Source organism: Trachinotus anak, unplaced genomic scaffold (assembly GCF_046630095.1).
Source record: "Trachinotus anak isolate AG129_WGS33_773 ecotype Australia unplaced genomic scaffold, CSIRO_AGI_Tana_v1 ptg000025l, whole genome shotgun sequence".
Classification (NCBI taxonomy): domain Eukaryota; kingdom Metazoa; phylum Chordata; class Actinopteri; order Carangiformes; family Carangidae; genus Trachinotus; species Trachinotus anak.
Window position 1 is genome coordinate 3,308,469 of NW_027273876.1, and position 25,106 is coordinate 3,333,574.

General features: G+C 42.6%; 1 protein-coding gene across 1 annotated transcript in view; it reads right to left on the minus strand.

The window, feature by feature from the left end:
- The window catches only part of cdk5rap3 (CDK5 regulatory subunit associated protein 3), a 288,850-nt gene that overhangs the window by 59,492 nt on the left and 204,252 nt on the right, over positions 1-25,106 (minus strand). The window lies entirely within an intron of this gene.

The window sequence follows — 25,106 nt, forward strand, 5'->3', positions numbered from 1 at the left end:
TAAAAGCAATTTTTAAATATCGATAATTAGTGATATTTTAAAATAACACCACGGGAAATAAAAATGACTCAAACTAACTGCAATGAAATTATAACTGAATGACAAAGTTCCCTATTTTGTACATTTTCGTTAAGCGTGAATGAATAATTAATGTTGCTGTGATATTGTTTTATAACGAGAATTGAATTGAGAGATGAATTGAAACTTAAGACAAACAGAATTTAAACTAACCATCATTAATTAGTTTAATAATTTAACTAGGCTACAACTTAACTATTCACACTGTCTTATACATTAAATTCACTTTATAATCAAACAGGAAAATAAACTATTGCTGTGTGAGTTACACATTTTCCAATTTTCTCGATTTTTTTTTCTTTAAATAAAGAAAATGAGAAAATTGATTTGGATAACTATTTTTTTTTCTTCCAGCCACTTTACGGTCGACTTGAAGGGAACTTCTCTTTAAATTCGTTCACAAAATTGTGATTTATTATAATTGAAGTCAATCATGGCTGATTCTGTGAGTCGCACCGAAGGAAATCAGTTATTCACTTCTGTAGTCTTTTCTTACCATAAACGAGTTGACAGGTTGAATCATCAACCAGATTTGATTTTCATTTTCCATCTCAATCATGAAAAACACCTCAAAAAAGTAGCACAATGAACAAAGCCACAGGCTGCGTGGGGTAAGTATTAATTACATTATTAGGGTATTTCACTTACTGCTGTTACTGCTATGTCGAGTCATAAAATGTAAATGTATGCAAAATCAAATAAATTGCATTTTTAAAACTTTCATTTTACAATTTGTTTTAAGGAAAAAAAACTTTTCTGAAATTAATTTCAACTGAATTTTCAACTTAAAGTGCTTCAGGTCAGGACTTTTAATTTTTAATGGAATTCACATTTAAAATAACTCCTACTATATTTCTTACTTTCCTTTATTTGTTAAGTGAAGAAGGATGAAACACTCATATGTAGATATTCATGTCAGGATGCGGTGCTCATACAATAATACTAATGAAGGAATTTGTGTTTTGTACAGAATATGTTGATTTAATTGAAGTGGATTGTTTCTTTCTGAGAAGTCAGGCCCTGTTTCCCAAATCCGTCAACAGTGGAGAACAAAGTTTCACGACCCACAGTCATAATAGACATGAGATGAAGACCCAGATGATCTTACCCCCAGAACAAACCTGTTTTAAGCATGTTTATTAGCATGTTTCAATGGGCCTGGAGGACTTCGGAGGAGTAAATGTATAAGTTTGGCTGAGGATATACTTTGGATCATTTTGAGCTGCTTCGTTTTTGAACAGGTTGGCGTTTGTGGCAGCAGAAACACCTCAGAAAGCGTCAGGTAAGGTTTCAGTACCAGTCAAATATGCAAAAAGAACTTTCACAAACGTTTACTGTGATTGTCAGAGCGTGGCTTTGTGATGTCACACAGTTTATAACCAATCACACATGAGTCTGAATGAAAGAGAAAGTGGTTTAGTGAAGCAGCAGCGTCCTCTGCTCTCTGAGACCTTTTAATGTCCTGTTTGGACGTCACTGGTCGGCCAGCCTGGACAGAGGATCTGCTCCGTAAACACAGATGAGAGAGATAACCCCCAGGTATTAGCAGCTGCATGTGCATGTGAACGCACACACATTAATAGATGAAACCCCCCCAGTGCAGGTATGACACAGTTATCCCCCCTCGACACTGTCACTGCTCTAAACCCACTTCCTGCGTCTCTTCTAGCAAGGTGAGCTCACAAGGGCACGCGCTGAAGTCATCAGAGTTGACACGGGTGGCGAGAGGGGCCACAGTGGGAGCGACACCACGGCCGCCACGGCCAGCCAGGCGTGTCCACCCCAACCCCCACCAGCCCCCACCTCCGGGGCTGGAGTCACCATTTCCTCCTCTCCTCTCCCCCTGCTTCCGGTTAGAGCCCCGAGGCCATCACCTTGTGAAGCACAATCAGCTTTCATTTTCTCCTGGAGGTGTTACTAGCAGGTCAGGTGGCTCTGGAGTGCACAGACGTGATGCAGAAACACACAGGGGGATGCAGGTATTTCTGAACAGGGTAATGCATTTTTAATCTCAGTGAAGCCTGAAACAAATGAAATTTTATCCTCTGATTTCACAGGAATCAAAACTCTGCTGAGGCCTGTGTTGTACGTAAGTGAATCCGGGTGAGCAGGAGTTATAAATAGTGAATTATAATATCCCTCATACTTGTAGACATGAGAGGTGGAGCTGCCCTGCAACTAGACCCTGATATAAAACCTTGACGGTTGTAAAAGAATGTAGTTAAATCAAGTGTGGCCGACTTCGACACGGCTTCTGTGGGCCGACAGATTTAGACGTGATAGACGGACACATCAGCAGATGTCTTCACATGTCTTCATTAACAGTATCACCACGCCGCTCCATTAAAAGAGATGCTGTTTTGTGGAAGAGGAAGTAGGTGGTGACGATTATTAGATTGTGGGAATTACACCATGAAATCATTAACTGGCTGAAACCTGAAAATGAGCCCAGTTTTATTTAGTCTGTCGTTAATGACACTTTGATTCCTGGCTGACATTAAAGGCCTCGGTATGCATCAAACGAAGTGTTAGGATTGGACATGTGCTGTGTCCCACACTGGATACTTCAGTCAGTACACTCACATGTAGTACACTGCGTACACAGTACACTCACTGGTGCAGTGAGTTGTCTCAAATCAAATACTGCTGTTGTGCACTTACTGGAAATGAGGGCCGCAACATGTGACCACGATTGTTGCTGACAACGTGTCCTTCCTCGGTTGCTGTTTTCACAGTTTAGTGAATGTGTTGGTGGTCCCTCCCCCTCGGCTACGTAGCCAAGATGACAACTGTCAATGGTGAGAAGGGTCCATCATTGTACACTTAATTTTTTGACTGTTCTTGAATGCACCATCCGGGTATTTATAATACTGTGTCCCAGTTCAGGGGACCGATTGCATCACAGTGGCGCGACCAGGCTGTCCCATTCTGTCAAATGCAGCCCAGAAATGTGGCCCTTTTTCCAGGGCAATGACGGCTCTAATGGGAGGCTCTTTCGTGGCCCAAACAATCCCAAGATTCATTGTGCACTTGCAATGAAAGCAAACCACAACAACACAGAGCCCGAGGATTATACTTTTAAATGTAAGTATTGGATTTCAGCTCAGTAAAAAAAAAAAACAACCTCAAAACCTCAAGTTTTTGTGTGAAAAAAAAATTACACATTTACAAGGTTGCTGGGTGACAGGAACCATGCTGTTTGACACAACAGTAAGGGTGGGTTCAGCTGGTGACGCGAAAATAATCCAGAGACCCAGAGACCAGCCCGTCTCATTTTAGTTCGGCCTTCGCGGGCTACGAAGTCTATGAAGTCAACAAAGGGGCCACAGTGTGTGTTGCCATACTTGTTGGTGTAAATGCACTTCTGCACTCAAAATAGCAAGTATGAATATGGAAGTACACAATTTGAGACACAGTGTTCCTGAATTTATCTTTCTCCCTCCCTGTGTGTCTGTGCTGGCTTCCTCGTCCCAGCTCCTTCCAGTTACCCTGAGAACCTGTAACTCATCAGTCAATCGACTCTACAACCTGCTGCAGTATTTAAACGCTGACTCTACCTTCCCTGTGGTGCAGACACTGCAGCCTCCTCTCTGAACTCTCAACTTTCAGAGGAACGTCCACTTCATGGAGTTGCCCAGGTGTGCGGAGGTGAGAAAAGAAGGCCAGGGTTCGGGCTTTTCTCTCAAGCTCACTTTTTGCATTCTTCACACTGCTTCTGCCACTTTCTGAGTGCAACACTGTGAAGGTGTTTGAGAGTGTTTGAAAGTGTGCGCATGAATGTGCAGCTGACAGATCTGCAGAAATGATGTGATGCAGTCATGTCAACATGGAGCAGAGTTTCCAACATCTTGAGGAATCCATGACACAAAGAACTGAGGCTGTTCTGAGAGCACAGAGAGGAACTACCCAGTGTTAGTGTGGCGTTTATAGTAAAATGAGTGTACTTTCTCCTTAAGATGTCTTTGGGTTCAGGAGTTCGTCAGAAGCTCACTGAACCCTTAAAGCAGGTTGACACCAGTTAGTTTACAACTTGTTCCCGCTAAATCTGCACTGAAAAAACCCGCCAACCCCCCTTTTGAAACCTGAGAGGGCTACATGTTGCTCTGACTCATGACCACAACGTTCACCATGATCACCATGTCAAACTCATATATGCTTGCCATTATTATCTACTTCCTATTAACTCTATCAAAGCCACACATGTCTGAAATGAAACCTCCTTATAGTTTCAAAATTATCATTTCTTTAGCGTGATTTTTTTTATCCTCCTTGCTCATGTTTTAAGTCAACTGTGCCTGTTGGGTGCATAGCCCCCCGGCCATAAATATCTGCGTCTCGACATTGTGCCGATGTGGGTGGGCATGACACGCCTGACACAGAGATCACAAATCAAACTCAATGCACAGTCTGAGCTGTGGCATTCATTTCAGTCGAACAGCAGTTTGGTGCTTGTGACAAGCAGACTAATTAATAAATATGACTTTATCATCACATGGAGACACAAGAGAGATTTATCACTTGGTCACAATGGAAAATGTTTCATCAGTATTCATATCACAACAAAACCTCTGAACTTTAAGAAGTTGCTGCCAACCTTGCTAACTAAAGCACCAAGATCTATTTCCGGTCTTTTTGGCTTGTGAACCCTTGTCACAGGTTGCACATGTTTACAGATTATTACATCTAAATAAAAAGGGTAAAACTATCCAAAACTATCCAAAGTCTCAGATTTATCCTTCAACCCCCTGGAGGGCTGCAACCCGCAGATCGAGAAACACTGCCCTCAGGTATACTGTATAATCTGCATTACAGAGAATGTACTTAAAAAGACTAATTCAGATGACCTGCAGTGCAGTATTAAGGGGGAATGGGTGTCTGGCTGGAAGAGCTCAAAAATTTCCTTTCACTTTTTTATAGAGCTTTTAACATTCAGCCTCAATGACATCAATACATTATTTAGAGAGTTTTTAATCATTAAAAATATGGGTTGGATCGGCAGAGACCACATCAGCACATACAGTAGCAACATTTGGTAACACTTTATAATACATCCTGGGATTTGCTGTGTAATTTTGGGCATTTTAGAGAAAAGGATGCACCCAGTATTTCCTTTTGTCTAACGTTTACTACCTTGTCTTGCTTTCTACCACTTTACATTTTAACTACCAGTAAGTATTTTTATGGAAACAGACTCGTTACCCTGTAAACTCAACATTCTGCAGCATATATGTTGTAAGGCTTCATATGAGATGTAGTTCTGCTGCACAAGTGCTGAGGCATTGACAAGTTTATTAAGGGCCGTGGTAAAAATGTGATGAAGCCTGGGTGTGGGTGTGTGTGCGAGGCAGCGCTGAGGAGCAGGTGTTTGGGAGCTGTGAGAAGCAGGAGTGAGGACGTCCCTCATAATCACCATGTAAACGTTTCTCATTAGAGCGTCTTAGCTGGAGCCCAGACTCTCCAAAGTGGCTCCTGAAGAACGCCTTCCTGTGGCAGGCGCACCACGGCACTGGTTCATAATTAACGCAACATATGTTTATTCAGATCTGTGCACGGGGTGTGAAAGAGGGCTTCAGGAGGCACCACCCACAGAGGCTGTGAAAACAGAGGGTGGTGGAATTAAGTGAGGAAAGAGAGAACGGAGAGATCCTGCGAGCTCCAGATAGAGTGAGATAGAAATGATAACACTTAGTGCTCAGCGGAATTCGCACTTGATAGCTCATGAACTCTTGGTGAAGTGCAAATGTATTCCTCAGCAACCCAGAAACAAACAAGCTGCTACTTCCTTAGCCTATAATTAGCTGGTAATCAATGCTGGGTGGGTTTCTGTCCTGTCAGACATCCCCAGCCATCGTGGGGCAACACTAGACCTGCAGCTGTACTCTCCGGTCTCAGATGACAATCCAACATAAAGAGCATTAAGCCATGCTTTCGGAAAGTGTTCCTCGCTGCCTGAAAAAACATGGAAACAGGATGCACACAGGTAGAAGTTTGAAAAGCTTCGACTAAAGCTCTGCAGGTTTATTTTTCTTCTACAAAGTATTTTGCAAAAAACTTGACCAAAAGCCCAAAAACCTCTTTGGTCTGAAGCCACCACCCTGATCCTCAGTGGACTTCATAGACATCACCACTAGCACGTGTTGTGGTGTGACTCCCACCCTTCCCCAAACACTTCCCACTTTCTCCAAGAGCTTGTTTAGAAGGGGGGAGAGTAATGGGACAGTGTGGACTCTCTGGTTGACCTCTGAACCCTCGCTAACCCCTATAAACACAGAGGGGGTATGTGTAAACCTAACGCAGCGAGCAGCGGCCTCACACTCCACAGCTATGTGACCTTTCAGCATGAAAATATCAAACGCCTGAAACTCAACTTTCAATTAGCTAAGTGTTCAAGGTCAACACATACTGTACAGTAGTCCTCATTGCTCTGAGCTCCAGTCATGTGGTTGAATTTCCACTTTCTTTTTGCACCAGAAGCTGTGAGATCTGTCCTATTACTATTCATCCCTCAGTGTCGAGTCAACAAGATACAGGATTAAAGCCTCAATATGTGACTGATGCTCAGTAGGTTACTGTGCCAGTTGCATCAGATACATCTTCTACAGTGGTATCTGAGTCTGCATGGGTCTGACTCATATGTCAAAACTTTCATTATGATTTTTCAGGTGTTTATCTTTTAGTTTTTCCAGAAAACCTTGATAACTAATCTCAAAGCTGCTTTCGGAAGAACTATTTACAGTTATCTGCTAAAAATCCTCCTCAAAATGTTATATTTGTGTATGTTCCTCCTCAGTTATCTGTGTCTCCATCACGCAAACGCTCGATGTGACACATGTAATGATGAATGTGTGTTTGTTCTCCGGTGATTTAACGTTGCATTTTCACGAAGATTTGTGAATTTGCAAATAGAAGCAGCAGAGGCTGAGGTATTAGTCAATGATATGGATCAAGCTACAGCACCACTGGAACCTACACTTCTCATAATGCAACCATTTCATTAGACCTTCACTTCCTGCTGAATGCCCACATTTTTTAATCTCCGCACGCCACAGACACACGACATTATACAGTTGAGCCGAGCATGGCGTAAAAAGTGACTCTTGTGTAAAATTGATTAAAATTTTCTGTAATTTCTGTGAAAATTTCAACACAAGTCATGTATCCAGAGGTGCATTGGCATGTGGTTTACACTGGTTTCACTGTAAGCACATAATAGATTGGACCGCCTGATGAGCCAAACTAAAATAAACTATCGTCTGACTGATGGCTGGTGTTGCTTTCAAGTGTAGCCGTAGCTTCATTAGTTGGTGCCCATGTAGGTTCATTCATGCTGGGTTGTGCATCTGGGGCCCGCAGGTCCATGGGAGGTCCTGCTCATGAGCACACAACACTGGCAGCTTTATGTTACTCAGACAGACAGCACAGTGCACGGCTATGACAAAACAGGGCAGCTGTGCACCTCCACACATTCCTCCGGCCTGCTCCATGAACGCAGCCCCCACCACCACCACCACCACACCACCCTCCCAAAACATTGCCAGGCTTCCCTTACAGGCACCATACCTCCCAACACCCCCCCCCCACCCTGCACCCACTTCATATGAGACAGGCTCCCCGTTTCAGCCGCCGTCCACTCGCCCTCTGACTACATGAAGAAATCATCGCCCTTGTCAGGTCCGAGCTGACCCTGCTATACTAAGTGCTGCTGTGAGGGTCAGTTATTCCGGGGTCAACTACTGCTGAGGATTTCATTACAGGCAAATGAAAAGTTTGTAGCAGGTTGAGTATATAAAGTCTTATGGGACGACTGTGAACCGAGTTACTGAGCATTAAAGGCTTGAGTTTCCTCCTTGACATTTTCTATACATAACTAAAATTGTGAATGAGTAGTTGTGGTTGTGTGGTTGTGCGTCTATTGGCCAGTGGCCCAGAGTGTGCACCTGGCAGTTCGTATAGTATGTTTTCATATGAGTAAGAGAGAGAATATGGGAGTGAGACTGAATGTGTTCATGATTTAATGCAGAACTCAAGCAAACAGAAGCTATTTGATAACATGACTGTTGAAATGTAGCTTATGAGAGGAAGAGGGACATCAATCAAAGTGGAAGCTTTTTTTTTTTACTGAGTTAGAGGATAAGATTGATACCACTCATGTTTGTATGATACATTTGAAGCTACAGCACAGTTAGCTTAGCATAGCATAAAAACTGGAAACAGGTGCTGACAGGTGGATTTTGTTACCATTGGACAGAGCTAGGCTAGCTGTTTCCTGTTTTTATGCTAAACTAAACTGAGCTAAGCTATGCTAACCGTCTCCTTGCTATAGCTTAATATTCAGTTTACAGACAGGAGAGTGGTATCAGCCTTTTCATCTAACTATAGTTAAGATGATGAATAAGTGAATAAATGTTGAACTATTCCTTTAATAGAAAAATCTACTCATCTCATCTACTATAATTTTGGTTTTTCACAGTGACTCCCTTTATGCACTCTGCTTAATCCGGTTCATCCACAAGTAATCTGAAAAATAAGTAAATGAGTAACAATCTAGATTGAAAAACTAAAGAAAACAATTCACTGATAAGTCCACACAGTCAACTTTTCTTTACTTCACGAGTGTGTGTTTATTTGGTGGAGTTATTTGGGACATGGAGAGTTTTTCCGTCAGTGACAAGCTCTGTTGTCTTTGTCTGTCCAGAGTGGCAGCTGATGTACAGCTGCCACTCTGGACAGGCTCTCGTTCTAATGCCTAATTATCAGGTCATAAATCCTCCTGAATTAGGTGTCAGGTGCTTTAATTCAGCCAGGGATTTCCATGGGTCTGTGTCACCTATCCAGACAAAGACACGGTCTATATATTTAATGATTCATCCACCCTCACACAGGTCACATGGTTCCTTCTGAATTGCAGCGTCTGCCCTGCCCTCGTAATCCCACACTGACACTTGAGAAATGGCTGTATTATCCTTTAAGTTACTGTAACGTAACTGCTGGAATTTAGAGGATGTCCAGCAGAAATGTGAGAAGTTTAACTCTTGGCAGTGAAATGTTTGGTGAATTGCATCACATTTCCCGAAGTCAGTAAAATGCTTCATTGTAAACATGACTCTTTTTTTAAAGAATAGTGAGATGCCACACTTTCAGGACCCGACTGACCCACTTGGCTACGTTTTCCTTCCCTTCGCCCTAGAAGCACTGTTGTGCTTCACTGAGGCTCATGAAGGGACAAGAAGAGGAAAGATCATGTGTTTTCTTTCATTTCCAACCATTTCTCTTCTCCTAGTGAGTTGAGTGTGGCTCACACGGTCAGGGGTCACTTGTCACCAGGTGAAGTTTCACCAATCCACTATTACTCAACCAAACAGTCAGTTTCAGACCTTCTGCTCTCTCCCTCTCCAGCACGGTTGTCCCCCACTTGCCTCACCTGCCAGTGCACCTACCCTGCTTTTCCCCTTACACTAAAAACATGAAACTTTTTTTTAGCATTATTGTAGCATTACACCAGATTTCCAGTGTATTCTGTCATTTCATATCATATACTGGTTTGCAAACATGATTTAGATGGAACTGGTGGGATTTCACCACTTTTCGCCCAAAGTGTAAGTGCAAGGTTGTCTGAAGTACTGCAAACCTGACTTTTATTTCACCTGTTATGCCTAACCCTCCTAACAGTCCCGCAGAACACGTTTTATAAAGACTTTAACCCACATTTTATTATTTTAATCTATTTTTGATATTGTTCTTATATATGTTTAACTTTAAACTGAATTAAACTCAAATTGGCAGCATGATGGAGGGCATGTTGTTGATTTTAAAGCTGAGGAAACTGCTTTTACATGTCATGTGGTGGAGGCAGGAAAAGATAAAACACTGAGATAACTGCATGTTGAAATGCTGGTGGGTCTCGCCATAGCCATCTCCTTGTTGGGAGAACAGTTGTATCAACTTTAACAACTTCCAAGTGACGGTCCACTTCAAACTTTTGACCCCCTTTGCTCCCTCACTCAGTCTCTGAAGAACACCGCCTGAGAAGGTGCAGCAGAAAATTACTTTTGAAGGAAATCTGATCTGAATGCTGTATTAAAATAATCTTGCCCCCTTGCTCCTCAACATCCTGCGAGCTTGATGCTGGGGGCCTTGATATTACAATCACTGTAATGAAGCCGGGATTGATTGAATGATTGGCAGCTTGAGACATGAGCGATGAATGACCTGAGCCGCGGATTTAATGCACAAACACAGTGATGGACACGACGTTCTGGGGGATGTGAAGACGTGGAAAGTGCAGCAGGGTTAAAGCACAGGAGGCTACAGCTCAAGTGTGTGTTTGTGTGTGTGTGTGTGTGTGTGTGTGGGTGTAGGCAGACGCTGGAGTCCGGTAGCCCCTGTTTGTTTCACTCGCTCCTGGGCGAGCGCTGGCATTTGTGTGCAATGTGTGTAATGTGAGTGTGTATATTTGTGTCTATAGCTTGAGTGGCAGGAGGCAGAGGGGCGCTGCTAGGGGTGGTCAAGCACAACAAGTGAAGGAGGAGGGGGGAGGAGGAGGAGGAGGAGGGGGAGGTGTACTGGTAGTGAGGTGGTGTGTGCATGTATGTGTGTGTTGGGATTCAGTTCAGACACGTTTAGCCGGACACGGTGGCTTTAAGCAGCGTTTCAGCTGACAACAGCCTGCCAACCAGAGGTCTTGCCTGCCACTGCCAACACCTAAGCCCTCTGATTCATCTGGCCCTATCAGTCCACTGCTATCTGTATCAATCATTAGAAATAATTTATTTTTAGTGGGATGTGGCCTCTCGCCCTCCTCCCTGCCCTCTTGCCCCCTGCGGGCCCCCTCTGCCTCCGAGCCCCTCACTAATGAGTGTCAATCTGGAGGGCTGTGGCACTTTTACTGCAGACACCTCCTCTGACAAACGCAGGGCTTCAGTCAACATGAATCACGCAAATGGACCCCCAGCAAAAGTGACAACCGTGTCATCCACTGCCAGAACCCCTCCCTCATTTCCTCCCCAGCCTTTTCAAAAGTTTCTTCATAAAAGCCACAACATCTTCTTGTGTTTCTTTGATGCATTTTTACTGCCTCTTGCTGTCTAGTGCATTATATTTACCCTGCACCATTTTATTGACCTAATTCTGAGTGTGTAATTTATGCACAATAGGGAGAACTCAAAGATCCCGCGATGCAATGTATGAAATAGCATCCGTGGCATGCACACTAGTTTATATCTATCCCACAATGCAATGTGTCACATTTAACAGATGCAAAAAATTACTGTCATGTAACACTACACCTGTCAAACATGATGCAGAAGAGTCTACAGCCACTCTGGCTTTGTGAGGCTGTGTATTAGTGTAACGCTAATGTCAGTATACTCACATGCTCGCGATGCCGACGCTAACATTAGGTACAGTATTTACCACCTTATTTACCATCTTATGTTAGCGTGCTAAGATTTGCTAATTAGCACTGACGACAAATTGCAGTTGAGTTTCACAGGTTGTTTATTTGGTCTTAAGCCAAAGTATTAGACAAAAAAATGAAACAGTGCATTAAACAGTGGTGGAGTGGTGTCTTTATGATGCACTGCTGCACTGGATGTATAAAAGGATGTATAAAATAATTTAAAATATTATTTAAAGCCTCCACTCAAATGCATCAGTAGTAATAAATAATATAGCTTAGCATTCACACATGCCAGTGCATAACCTTTACTTGTAATGGAGGATTTATATATTACAGTGTTGCCGCATCCTGCGCCTGCTGGTGTAACATCACTATCAAGTGTTAAGTCCACTGCATTGTCTCCTTCTTGAGGTCCAGCTCCCTCCAGCTCACAGCAGTAAGCATTTGTTCCCTGTCTGTCCTTAAGATAGCGCTTCTCCCCAGACTTGGTGTAGTTATGTTGCCTGGGAGGAGGTGCTGCCTTCAAGACTAAAGTCAGGGAACAAAAGTCCCAGTGTGCAGTAAACAGCACAGATTACATGAAAGACTGTAACGTGACTGACTGCAGCCTCAGTCTGCGAGACATGCACTGATACTTATCCCAGAGTGGGTATATGCTGTATACCTGTGTATACAATCAGTAGGATTCATCCTCTGAAGAGCATTAATGTCTGTACCAAATTTCATGACACTCCTTTCAATAGTTGTCAAGACATTTCTCTAAAAAACACAAATGTCAGAGGAAAAGTCAGAGGAGCACCATCATTAAGCTGCTTTTATCTGGGATCCATCCAAAAATCATGGCGATCTATTCAGAAGATGCTGAAAAAGTGAAAACTTTGACCTGCTGGAGGCACTAGATGAAAAGTCAGGGGGTCACCAGTGTCATGAGGATTCATCCCCCTGGGCACTACGGATATCTGTGCCAGATTTCATGCCCATCCATCCAGTAGCTGCTGAGACAGAGTCACACTGCTAATGTGTTAAAAAAGGACAATAACATAAACATAGATTTCCACTGTTGGTTGGACAATTTACATCAGGCAAAACAAAATCTATTTATCAGCGTTGGAGGACCTCGGCTCCAGTGGTTCAACCTTCGTGTTGTTGTTTTTTGTATTGATAGTATTGATATGTGCATATGGGGTCACAGTCTGGTCACTATTTAGACCACAGCCCCCCCTCTCCCCACTTTGCATGCCTGACATGACTATTTGAAGGCTCCCACTCGATGTGACGTATTCATGATGGTCTGATTCTTGACAACTATGCTTTGCCATGACAGCGACGTGCTGCAGGTATCGGTGTTTCTGTACCTTTGTGTCAGTGTCTATAAATAACTTTAATTGTGTTTTAAATATGCACAGTGTGTATGTGTCTATCCTCTGTGTTCCTTTGATTCTTGGGACTTTGGCGTATTCTAGTAACCAGGCGGACGTCAGAGATCTATTCTGGATGCCCTCTGCGACAGCCGGCCAGCAACAGCAGCAGGGGGAAGGAATGCCGTCTGTCCGGAGGCCTGGGCAGAGTGATCGCTGATCCGGTCGGAGGAAGTGGAGATGGCAGCTCTCCTGTTTCATGGGTTGTGGAAGAGAGAGAGAGAAAAAAATGAGGAGAGAGAGGTGGGAGTCATGAGAGGGAGAGAAAAGAGTAAGAGGGGTGGTGGCGCTTGGGGGGGGCTGGCTAAAGGCATTTGGTCTGGTGCCAGTTGAGCCAGCTTTCTGGCATGCCGCATTCCAGGAGATCAACACCACGGTGTTTCCTTTCACCCCCAACCCACATCAACCACCCTGTAGCCCGCCCTAACCCCACTAGCGCTGCTTTTATTTTTCAATAAATCATTACTGATTCAAGAAAAAACAAACCAATCATGTATTATTATCTGTATAAAGACTATATGTGGTTCTCAAGTGTCCAGTACAGGACAAATATTCACCCAGACGTCATCAGATAAACACACTGTCCTTCTGATGGAGAGAGGACATGACCTTTAAAGTAAGACTATGTAATTTTTCAGAGAATAAAATAAATAAAAAAAATAAAGGTGCAATAAAATGCACTTTTCCTCAATTCAATAGACTCCCAATATAGTAAAGGTCTTCACATCTGCAAAATTTTGGACCCAATCTGAAACAGACCTAATCCAAGCACAGTCAGACCTGATCAAAAATGTAGTCGACCTGAACAGACCTTAATAGAGGGAGAACACCTGCAGCAGCATGATGTGCTAATTTAGCATGTTTTAGCATTTACCATTGGCTTGTAATTGTCACTTGTGACCAGGACAGTTGAACATCTGAAAATCTCCGTCCATAAACACAATTATAGTTAATATTTTGCAGTGAGGAGAGAGGCTGCCTCTCTATGACAGTCTATTAAATCACCAGGCAGCCTTTTGGTAAATGTGCTAGCTGTGACTGTCAACTCTTACTTCCAGCAGGGTAATGAGAGATAAATAGCTTTCCTGTGGCTGATAATTTGTATCTGACCATGTAATGTGACTGAAATATTACCAGTTTGAGTCAGGCCCAAAAATACTCGGCTAACATCAGTATGCTAACATGCTCACAAAGACAATGCTAACCTTTTTATATAGCACCTTTCAAAGAGGAAAGTAAAGAATTAAAACAAAATCACACCATCCTTAAAAAAGGGTCCAGCAAATGAGAAACTGATTAATTTAGATTTAAAAAAAAAGCTCAAAATTAAATAAGAATGAACTGGAACAACAATGAATTTAACAAATAGAAATAAGAAAGCATGAGAAGGATGACACAAAATTGCTGCTGAGAAACTACATTTATTTTATTAAATTATTTAAAATAAGATGAACTGATTGTGAACTCCTATAGTCACATATGACTTGCTGTCCTCCTTGATGCTCATATCAAACGCACCCTTTGTCACAAGGCGGGCTGTTTAAGCTGTTGAGGCCCTGCTCCTGCTTCAGTGCTGCTGTACTGCTGCTTCCCTGCAGCTTCGCTAACCAGCTAACTGTGGTTCAACTGCTGCTACTGGAGCTTGTGCAGTGGAGCATTTCACACTGGTCCTGCCATGTGCATTGGGATGGCTTGGTGGAGGGAAAAATGGTGTCCGTGTTGCTGCTGCCTGGAGTTAGCAGCCCTCATGTTGGGCCTCAAACACACACCTCAGGCCTGAAGCTGGAGTTTCCTGCCCTGATGTTGGCTGTTTGGGACCACGGAGACACTTCCACAGAGGTTTTGCTGAGACGTCGTACATCACTGCTTCACTTCCTCAAGCTAAGCGTTTAAACTTTTCTCTGCTCCATTGCTGTTATTTACCTATTTGCAATATTTGCATTGGAACTGAGTTTATTGTGAGTGACTGAGCTTTGGTTTCATTTGGTTGTTGTTTGAGCTGTTTTCTCATTTTGAGTGTTACGGGCTTGACTGCTTTTGCATACTGTAAAGTTTTGAGAGGTTGATGTCGGTTCACTGACTGCAAACTGTGAGGTCTAATAGAGGGTGTATATGCTTTGGCTGTTAGTATTACTATCACTGTGTCTACACTTAACTGCTGAGCATCTGTTCTATGGGTTACACTCTCACTCTCACTGCCAGGTTTACACATATTAGCAGCTGCTGCTTATCAACACATTCATGTCATGAATTCCTGTGAATTTAAGTAATCAATTACCTGCTGCTGTGTGGTTTTCATTGTGTCTTTACCTGCTGCTGCTTCAGGTCAGGTGTGTTGTTGTGTTAAAATGTTTGCACATCACCACAGCAGAGTTTATTCCCTGCAATGGTTGTGGTAGATTTTACACCTCTGTATCCACAGTGGTTTGTCCCAACCTGCTGATCTTGGTGTTTTCTTTGGGGGGGAGTGGTGACATCAGAGCGCAGACACCAAGCTTCATCCTGTGCATCAGTGTCCTCACCTACATAGACTGAAGCTGGTTGGCTGAGGTGACACGACCCTGAGCGTCACTGTGTAAAAATCTCAGTTTCAGACTGTGATGTGGAGCATCAGTGCTTGCTTAATGACTCAGATGCCAAGACCTGAAGTGACATTTCAAAGTGACATTTTAAACTTCAGGGAACATTATGCTCCATGAGGCTGGTGTTACATCTTGGCCTTCCACCATCACTGCCTGCAGGTGCCCTTGAGCAAAGCACAGGATCCTAACCTGCTCTAGGGAACGTAATGGATGTATGTAGGAAAATATTATCTGTGTGCCTCCAGCAGTAGGTTGTGTTTATTTTTTATGGTCAACTTTTTATATATATATATATATATATATATATATATATATATATATATATAATATATATATACGGTAAATCATCCACTGCAATTTACACACAGCAGAGGAGATAATGGCCTTTGAGGGATCATTGTGAATTGATTGAAACACACTTCAATACAGATACATTTGATCTGCAGCAGTTTTCACACTGTTTCTAATCTGGTCTCTAACCACACTGAGAAGCAGATATGAATACACTTGTTGTGAAAACCATCACCACCTCCCCGACCTTTGTCCTTTTTTCATTTGTGTGAATGTGTCGTACATTTCACTATCAAGACAACAGGCAGAGGTGAATGTATTTAATGTTTGGACATTTATGTTTTGATTTATCAACCTTTGTTAACTAGTGGAGATGCTTTCAGCCACGTTATGGAGAGCAGTGTCAGTCAGTCCTACCACTTTGGTGCAGACTGAAACATATCAACAGCTGTTTGATGAATCACTGTAAAATTCATGCTCCACTGAGGATGATCCTACAGACTCTGGTGATCCCCTGACTTTTGTGTGTGTTTTTTCTTTTTTGTAAATATCTTGACAAGTAGAGATTTAGATTAGAGTGAATTGTAATGACCTGGGTGAACCTATAACTTCCTTTAGCGCCATCATCAGGTCAGTTATTCTTATTTTCTACAGCACTTTGATTTATGAGCAAATACTTGCAAAACTAATGACATTACCTGCTTGTTAGCATTGTTAGCATTGCCATGTTGGGGTTAACATTTAGCTCAAAGCAGTTCTGGCTTTTATTAGGTTATGCTGTTGTGTCCATTTTGACATTTGACATTGGCTTTAGTGTTTTTTAATGGTTGCCCTCTTTGCTTGTGTGACTATGTGCGTCTGTGTGTAAAAGGTTTTGTAGCTATGGGTATTTTTTTTATGAATTTGTGTGTGTGTGTGTTCGTTCGTGCATCTGTGTATGTGTGTATTTTTGTGAATCGGTGCATGTGTGAGTGCGTGCACGCCCGTGTGAGTGCAGCGTGGTGGACAGTCTGTCAGCTCAGGTTAACCTGATGCTGAGTGGCCACACCTCGGGGGTGTGCAGGCCTGTGGGGCGGGCTCTCTCTCATCAGCAGCATTAGGCTGCCGTGCGTGATGGTTGCTGACCCCCGGCGGAGCGTTGGCCGTGACGGTCGGTCGCTTGGCCGGGGTTGGGCACCAATAATGCCAGGTTCTGGGCTCACTTCCTGCCAGGAGCAGCCCTCACTCTCCTGCTGTCAAATAGTAAGTGGCGATGGCAAAGATGGCACTTTGGGTAATTTGTGCTGGGCCTCATCAAGGACACCCTGTGAAAATGCCCTGTGTCTCTGAGTCATAGACCATGGAGGAGATGGATGAGAGGGAGGGAGCGTCGGGAAAGTATTTCGAACAAAACTTTCTCCACTTTGAAGAGAGAATTTAAGGATGATTGATTATTATTAGAACACGGATCTAATTTCTGAAGGTTTAAGCATCAATTCCATCAGATATGATAACACTCGCTCACAGAGCTAATAGCTAAGATCTTGCTGCGTATTTGTTTAAAAGAACAGGACATGACACATAAGCAGAAGATTTTAACAAACCCAGGTTAGACAAACTCATCTGGAAGAGAAAACTGTCTGTTGTAAAGATCCACCACAGTTAAAGACCAAATCCTGGTTCAGCTTTGACCAGCTGTTTTTCTGTGCATTCATATTTTGGGTGCACTCTCTCACCAAATCAAGTAGTATAAGATGATGTGGCTGAGCTGTTGGCTTGTTTAGAACCTGTCTGATTGTCTGACTGCTTATTTTTCTTTAAAGCAAATGAAGGAGCTTGTAATAAACTGGAAATATCTGTAAAAAACAGCTGAACAAGCCTCTTGTAAAACCTTTTTCTGGGCTTTCACAAGTCTGATTATGTGCTAAGGTTACTGTTGCACTGATAAAATCCGAGATGAAGTAAATACATGTTGTGATAATATAACAGATTATCTCTAAAACACTGCAGGTATGTTGGATTAAGGTCAGAGCTATGATCTGTGAACGGAGACATTTGGTTCCCTGTTGTGTGATGGTCAACAATGGCAGCAGGTGCACCATCGGGAAGAACAACAGGGAGGCAGGGCCACCACCAGGAAATGACCCCTGCCACAGACACAACAATGAAAAAGCCGGGGTTTTTTGAGCCTTGAAAATATGAAGTGACAAAGCGTGCCCTTTGTGTGGGAATTGACATGGTACAAGGCTGACACTGTGCACCCTCTAGGGGTTGATCTTCCAGTCAGGATCAAATGCCAAAACTAGGTCAGGGGGAAGAGAGGAAGAGGGAGACAAGGAGGAGAAAGGGGGTCCTTAATATTTAGAATAATTTTGGCAGTTTATTTTAGTGTTCAACACCTAAACCAGAAGAGGATGTATAGTGTGTCACATACACCATTATCTACCATTTTCAAGCGTTTCTGCACAAGACAGAGCTGACAGTTTTATCAGGCGTGAGACATCAGTAGCCAGGAGACGGTGAAAGACTTGTGGTTTTGTTGTCAGTGATGGTTTGGTCCGTACTGTTGAGAATGCACCTGTGGTTGATACCGCAGGTCTCTACGCTCTCGCAGACAAAGGGTAACTGATGCTGACAATAGCAGCAAATTAACTTTAGCTTAGTTTTTAAATTGGTTGCTTTGCAGGAGGCAAATTGGAGCAAAAGGTGAAGTCCTGAGAGGAGGAGAATGTGTCACTACAGGGACTGGGTTATCGAACCACAATGGTTTTTGGGAGCTACTGAAATTTGTTCCTAACATTAGGAATCGGCATCAGATGTTTCATTTCGTCATATAGTTTTGACTATTTTATCTCAACCCTGCCTCCTTAAAAATTACATTTATAAACACAAATATGCTTTGATGAGTATGTTTTAGGGAAATGTCACTGTTGGCTGGACTTTTTTTTTTACTGCATGTGATTACAGGCTGGCTGATGGTGGGTGTTCAGAGTTCAGGACAGAAACCAGGGTTCAGATCCTCAGTCCCACATGTATTCAGGTTTAGGCAACAGAAGCGGTTTGGTTAAGGTTATGGAAAGATTGTGGTTTCAATTAAATGTTAATGAAGTAGGAACATCCTGTCTCATGCTGCTGTCGACTTTTACAATAGTCAACCGAGACTATGATCTGTTCCTACCCAACTGCTCTGAGTGACAAGATAGTAAAGATGGTCATGGTTTAGTTGTTATGAGGGGACTGCAAGAGATATTGTAGGAAAAACAAATAAAATATGTTGGTAGGAAATGTTTTGCAGATGTGTTCAGCGTGTGCAAAAAAAAAAATCATATTACAATTATTTTGGCAGATACTGCAAATGCAATATGACTAATGATTTCAATTGAAATGGTCATTTTTGCGTTTACTTCCACTGGAAAAAAAAAGATAATGATGTGATTTTTGTTCAAGCTTATACCAAACAAACACATTCCTTATGTCTGGAGAATATGATTTATAGGCCGGGGGAGTCTCTGTGGCACCACAGTGCTTCATTTATGGTTTGTAACACATTCAACATTTATGAAAAAAATTGCAGCTCCTTTGGATATTGCACTTGGCCATATTGCAATTTAAATAATATTTTGATTAACTGTGCAGCCCTAATATGTACACTTTGTGACTTCACTGGTCTGTTCAAATTGGTTTTTGCACGGCTGCTTGTGTTTAGATAACTGCAGAACCTTGACTTCTTTTTATTAAATGGGAAAAAGTCAAAAACTTTATCAGCAGTAGGAAAAAAATTGTCAAAACCTGTACCCCGCTTTAGTCAGTACAACAACACATCAAAACTGGACCTGACACAATAAAATGATAAATCAAAGAGCCAGTCGACAAGTTCTGCTTCTCTCTGGGTTCAGTTTTCATACATTGAGCATATTTAGGTTTTTTCACTTTGTTCTGTTACAAACTGGATTTTCTGAGCAATTAAACAAACAAATACTTAGCAGATTAATCAATAATGAAAATAATCATTAACATTTCCTATCTTTGTAATGGCTGCACAGATTTCCTCATGTTTTGGATCACTGTACTGAAGCATAAAAAATAACAAATATAATTGCCCATGACCGTTATTTTAATGAAAATTAACAAGGGAGATCGCGGTGAGGGAAAGCATGGTTTCCTCAAAAATTTAACCCTGAATGAGGGTTATGCATGTCGTAATTTGTGCTAACAAGCAGGAATGCCAAGTTCTTTCTCTTCCCCTCCAATCACCTTCTGCCTACCAGCCATGACTTGCCTGTAAAGTTCTCATCTGGGAACGCGGGGTTGAGCATCGTGAGATGAACAACAGCAGTAATGACAACAACTGGGCTGATCTTCCCCTCCAGAGGAACAGGGGTCTGGCTGGTCCAAGCACACCGGCGACCGACCCTCCCTCTGGCCCTTGTTTGTCACGAGCTGACCCTTCCATTTAATTAATTAAAATTAGCATCTGTCCCCTTGGCATTGACTTGTTACGTCAGATGGAATCAGCTTTTGTATCAGCGGGCCCCCGGGGCTGCTGGCCCTAACGAGGCCCAAGATCCTAATTAGACAATGTAAGAGGGAGGTGAGTGGGGGGTAAGAGGGAGCTGGACAAGGAGGAGAGAAGAGAGGTGGGGAGGAGGGGGGGCAGAGAGGGTCCTGCTGGGCTGAGTTGGCCCTGAGGGGAAATGGGGTATTTATACACCCAGCACCTAAACATGATGGAGGGGTGGGGGTGGAGGAGAGGAGCAGTCCTGGATCTTTCTCTCCGTTTGTTGTACATCCTCTTCCTCTCTCTGTTTGTCTTCCTCTGTCTTTGTCCGGTGCATCTCTTTATCTGTCTCTTTCTGCCTCCTTCTCACCTGTTCTCACCCTGATTGTCACACTTACACAAGAAATACAGGATCAGACAAGGATGTACCATCACACATCAGAGAGCAAAGCACCAAATTCTCACACACCCTCCAGTTGATATATATAAAAGCAAATCTCCAGGATCAAATGTTATAAACTATAACATTAGGAGGGAAGAAGAAAATATTTACAATTTTGAGTTTTCTTTTAAAGCAAAATTATATAACTTTTGAAAGAGGAACTAACACAGCCCTCCTCTTACAGATGAAAAGTTGAATTTATTAGCAGCCACACACAACTTTCCTCAATTCAATACAGCCAGGGGTTTTCCTGCTTGTCTGGAGTGACAACCTGTGGGGCTGAAAAATGAAGCCAGCACTGAAGAGCCAAAAGCTGCAGTTCCTGTAATGACCACTAGAGTCTGGCTCCAGCAGTGAGTCAGTCCCCATCGACTCCCATGTTAAACTGTCCAACTTTACAGCAGAAATAAACATGTTTACAGCCTGGTAGAGCTAATTTCCTCCTTCATGACAACTGCACGGGCTGAATTTTATATAACTCACCTGTTTACATTTTTATTATGGCTTTAATTATGCATAATTGAGGGCGTGGCCTCTTTGAGTGACAGTCTCAGCTCCACACATGATTGGATCAGCCAGGAGTTATAGATGGAGTCAATCACTGCCAAGACGACGACGGTGGATGTGGTTGACGTCACAGAGGCCACTTCCATTTTTATATCCAGTCTATGTGTACGATCAGCAGCTTACAGTGGCTAACATTAAGCAATATTAGCAAACTTTTACTGACACTACTCAGTTTACTGGCTTTTAGGGAATAATTTCAAAGGTTTTATCACAAAAAGGTCGACACGTTGCACCTCACTCGTGTTCCTTAAAACAATTAACTGTGCTCTCCCTCTGTAGTTACCACCTTTAGCCTCAGTGGCCGCTGTTCAGCGAAAGTGAGATAATCATTAAACACTGGTTGATGGTTTTCACACATTTTAATCTTGATTTCCAGTTGCTTTTACGCTGTTGTATTGAAATACTCAATGAAATATACTCAAATGATAAACTATAATCATGATTCAAATTTCACGCTTTTGACACCTCTTTGCTGAATTTCAGGTGTTAAACACAGGGCTGGTTTTCCTTTGACAGTTTTTGATGCTAGAGCTGATGCAATACCGGAGTTTTGCTATGAAAACAATATTTTTTTACTGTCAGAAATTGTTAATTTTTCTTAAGAAACCTTTTAAAATTTTAACAAAATAAGCCAAAATTCTCAAATTTTGTCTGAACACAAGCCCTGTGCAAGAACAATTGGTTCAATAATCATTTAGGAAAATAAACATTAACTAAATTTACATATATCAGAGCCCCCCTCTGCCCCTTATACTCATGCACACACTTATGTTTGACCCATTGTCTTTAGTTTCTGTCTGTTGCTTGGACTTCTGCCCTTCTCTCTTGTCTAAAACCACAGATGCATCACAGTTACACTTCACTCTTTGAAGCAGTTGTGAGAGCTGGTGGCTCTGCCCGGGTTTCAGGCCGGTGTCATATCCTGATCAGCTCACTATCCGGGGTCGGTGGAGACAGATGCTGGTGCTCGGGCGTCTGCTGGTGACGGGAGACCAGCCAACACGAGCAGACAGGATGTGGGCAGCGACCTGTCCCAGATAGACGCGTGTCAGTAAAAACAGTGGGTGACAAGGGAGATGCTAAAGCTTTGTGAAGGTATTAGAAGGAGAAGGTGTGCGTGAGACGGAGAGAAAGTGAGAGCAAGACAGAGAGTAAGACTGCATGGCTTTTTTTTTTTTTTTTTTAATCCACAGCAAGAGAGACAGCGAGTCTGGTCACTGCAGGGGGAAGCATACACATGCACATTCATACACAGTCGTGCAGTGTAATATTAGATATTCATGCAAGATAAATTAATTTTCACACAGTTAAGCGTTTATCAAACTGTCCATCTTCGCATTTTGTTTCACTTTATTGTTCTTCCTCTTCCTCGCCTGTGGTCTCTTTGCATGCACCTCTCCTCATGCAAGCATGGTTTAGTTTGGCTTTGAACATGATGAGTGGCATTTATAGACAGACTCTCAGTTCACTAATATTCAAATCACCTTTAACCTGTGAAATCCCACATCAGGTGCCGGGAACAGTTTGGTAAACAAATGCCGTTTGCTCCTCAAAGCTCAACCACCAAAAACATAGATCATGAAGCAGGTTACACCGGAGAAAAGTTGTGCTGTGTCGTAATTTCTTTAATGAAAACAGTGGCAGATTCAGTACTTGAAATTTTTTAATCAATTAGTCCTTGATTTCAGACAGAGGTGGACAACAACAGCTCCTCGTTTCTAGCAGACGGCGGAGTTTGATAGAGCTCTGATAGCATCAAGAATTAGCTTCCACACAGCAGAGACATACCACACAGTGGATGTGCTAATCCTGAACAGGGCTTTTCTTTTTATCGTAACCTGTGACCCCTCAGAATAAGTGAATGATATTCTCCTTGGCCTTGAAGTAATGCTGGACTACTCCTGTAGGCAGGAAGCTAGTTAGCACGTCACTTCAGTGTGTGGAGAAATCTAAATTGTAGCAGACCTAAGATTTAGTGAATTTTAAATTAATTTTTTTCCAGAATCAAAAGCAGATCATGGTTAATAATATAAATAATCACTGGAAAATTAAATCACATGCAAAAAGCTAATTTTTAAAAATTCTTCCCAGGCTTAAGCTTTATTGTACTCTTTTATTCCTGAATTAGAATCAAGGAAAATTAACCAAAGGCTGGTTTTTATAATGAATACTTGTCAGAGACTGTACACTGTGTGTGTGTGTGTGTGTGTGTGTACTTGTACTTGCTACATAGTAAGGACCAAAAAAAGTATTTTACTAACAGAGTGAGGACATTTTGGGAAAGTGAGGACATTTTGGCCGGTCCTCACTTTTTGAGACACCTTCAAATCACATGTTGAGGGTTAAGACTTTGGTTTTAGAGTTATGGTTAGAATTAGGTTTAGGTTAAGGTCTGGGTCAGGGTTAGGGTTAGGCTCTCAGTTGTGATGGTTAAGTTTAGGGTAAGGGGCTAGGGAATGCATTATGTCAATGAGTGTCCTCACAAAGATAGAAGTACAAGTGTGTGTGTGTGTGTGTGTGTGTGTGTGTGTGTGTGTGTGTGTGTGTGTGTGTGTGTGTGTGTGTGTGTGTTTACCCTTCAAATGTGTCTAAATGTGAAAATTCTGCTCATGCTTCAGTGTTTGTGTGTGCATCTGTCACATACTGTAGATGCATGTGGCCGTGTGTGTGTGTGTGTGTGTGTGTGTGGGGAAGGGTTGACATGCTGATGGGGGTGGTCAGTCAGTCATCACCCAGTTTGTGAGTGAGAGGACTGGGACCACATGCCCCTCTTTTAACTGTGTCATATCGTGGTGGCCTCTCCATATCATGTCCCCGTCACTGCACTGCACTTTTTTTTTTCCAAAACATTTTTTTTCTGAGGACAAACATTAAATTTATTGTGTATTATTCTGAACCAACCTTAAAACAGGTAAATATTAAAATGCAAAATTATAAGGGGACAGATAATAAGTGCTTGTGATAATAAACATTCAGTTTGATGTAACTTCACATTCAACTGTAACAGAAAATTACATAAATATTACTGTATACAGAATATGAATGAGAGCACTTTCTAAGTTTAAACCTCCATTGTCTAGATGTTGTGTCACAGATTGTTAGTCGACACATAAATAAACATGTGAGCTGATGCCAGTGGAGGAAAAGATACAGAAGTCAACTAAACTGAGCAAACACAGGCGCGCAGCAGAGTGTCGATTGGCTGTTGTTCAATGTTTGTCTGAGTGTGTGTGTGTGTGTGTGTGTATGGTAACAACTGTGTGTGTGTGTGTGTGTGTGTGTGTGTGTGTGTGTGTGTGTGTTTGTGTGTGTGTGTGTGTGTGTGTGTGTCCAGCGTAGCTGTGAGGAATTCCTTCAGCCAGTCCCGGTGTTTGTCAGCTGGCGAGCATTCTCAATATAAGCACTCTAATTGCTCAGAAAATTACAGCTAACGATGATTGCACTTGACACGGGCTGACATTACAGTGACACCACAACGCCTCGTGCGCCCCAGCCCCCCACCATCCTCACCCCCCCCCCCCCCCTCTGCCCGACACCCTCCTCGGGTTGTTGTGCCAGCCCCCATTGACCGGAGCCTTGCCCCCGGTGACCGCCGTGTGCCCTGTGCTTGTTGAAGCTGTCCAAAGCAGAGATGTCCCAAAGTTCAATCTGCTCTGGCATCGTTTTCTGCCACCGTTCATCCGTCAGCCGAGCCGTTTGTGAACCATAACGTGTTCTTCTGTACCTCATGTGTGATCTTTGTAGGTCCACGTGTGACAGTGTCCTTTCTGAGAGGTTTTTGTGCTTGACATGCATGTTTTTGTGGTGATGCGTCAGCTGTAAATGTGATCTTTGGCTTTTAACGAGAATGTTT